Genomic DNA, 1,856 nt, shown 5'->3' with positions numbered 1-1,856 from the left:
TTGTGACGTCACCATTCTACATGATGACCATCACAGTTCTATATTCTGTCATCATCATTCTACATTGTGACATCACCATTTTCTACTGTGACGTCTACTTTCTACATTGTGAAGGCACCATTCCCCATTCTGACGTCACCATTCTACATTGTGACGTCACCATTCTACAATGTGACGTCACCATTCCCCATTGTGCCGTCACCATTCTACATGGTGACTTACCCATTCTATATTGTAATGTCTCCATTCCCCATTGTGACGTCACCATTCTACATTGAGACGCCACCATTCTATATTCTCAACTCACCATTCTACATTGTGACGTCACCATTGTGACGTCACCATTCCCCATTCCGGTCACCATTCCCCACTGTGACAACTCAATTCACCTTATGACTTCACTATTCTATATTGTGACGTCAATTTTCTATAATGTGACGTCACCATTCTACATCGTGATGTCACCATTCCCCATTGTGACGTCACCATTCTATATTGTAATGTCACCATTCTATATTGTGACGTCACCATTGTACATTGTGACTTCGTCATTCCCCAGTGTGACGTCACCATTCTATATTGTGACGTCACCATTCCCCATTGAGAGGTCACCATTCTATATTGTGACGTCACCATTCCATGTTGTTACGTCATCGTTCTACATTGTGACGTCACCGCGTCACCAATCTATATTGTGACGTCACCATTCTAAATTTTGACGTCACCATTCTATACTGTGACGTCACCATTCACCATTCCGGTCAGCATTCCCCACTGTGAGGTCTCCATTCCCATTATGACGTCACCAATCTATATTGTGACGACACCATTCTTCATTGTGATGTCACCATTCTACATTGTGATGTCACCATTCTACATTGTGACGTCACCATTCCCCAATGTGACGTCACCATTCTATATTGTGACATCATCATTCCCCACTGTGACGTCACCATTCTACATTGTGACGTCAACATTCGATATTCTGACGTCATCATTCTACATTGTGACGTCACCATTCTACAAAATGACGTCACCATTCTATATAGTGACATCATCATTCTAAATTGTGACGTCAGCATACTATATTGTGACGTCAACATACCCCATTGTGACGTATCCATCCTCCATTGTGATGTCACCAATTAATATTGTAACGTCACCATTCTACAAAGTGACGTCATCATTCTACATTATCACTTCACCATTCTACATTGTGACGTCATCATTCTACATTGTGACGTCACCATTCTACACTGTGACGTCACCATTCTACATTGTGACGTCATCATTCTACATTGTGATGGCACCATTCTATATGGAGACGTCACTATTACCCATTGTGACGTCACCATTCTACATTGTGACGTCACTATTCTACATTTTGACGTCACCATTCTATATTGTGACGTGAACATTCTACATTGTGATGTCATGAATTCTACATTGTTACGTCACCATTCTATATGGAGACGACACTATTACCCACTGTGACGTCACCATTCTATATTGTGATGTCACTATTCTACATTGTGACGTCACCATTCTTTATTGTGTCGTGACCACTGTACATTGTGATGCCATCATTCTACATTGTGACGTCACCATTCTATATGGAGACGTTACCATTCCCCATTCTGATGTCACCATTCTACATTGTGATGTCACCATTCTACATTGTGACATCATCTTTCTATACCGTGACGTCACAATTCTTCATAGTGACGTCACCACTATACAATGTGACGTCACCAATCTACATTGTGACCTCACCATTCTATATTCTGACGTTACCATTCTATATTCTCACGTCATCATTCTACATTGTGACGTCACCATTCTTCATTGTGACGTCA

The sequence above is a fragment of the Numida meleagris genome, unplaced genomic scaffold (assembly GCF_002078875.1).
Source record: "Numida meleagris isolate 19003 breed g44 Domestic line unplaced genomic scaffold, NumMel1.0 unplaced_Scaffold300, whole genome shotgun sequence".
NCBI classification, from domain to species: domain Eukaryota; kingdom Metazoa; phylum Chordata; class Aves; order Galliformes; family Numididae; genus Numida; species Numida meleagris.
This window is presented reverse-complemented; position numbering follows the sequence as displayed.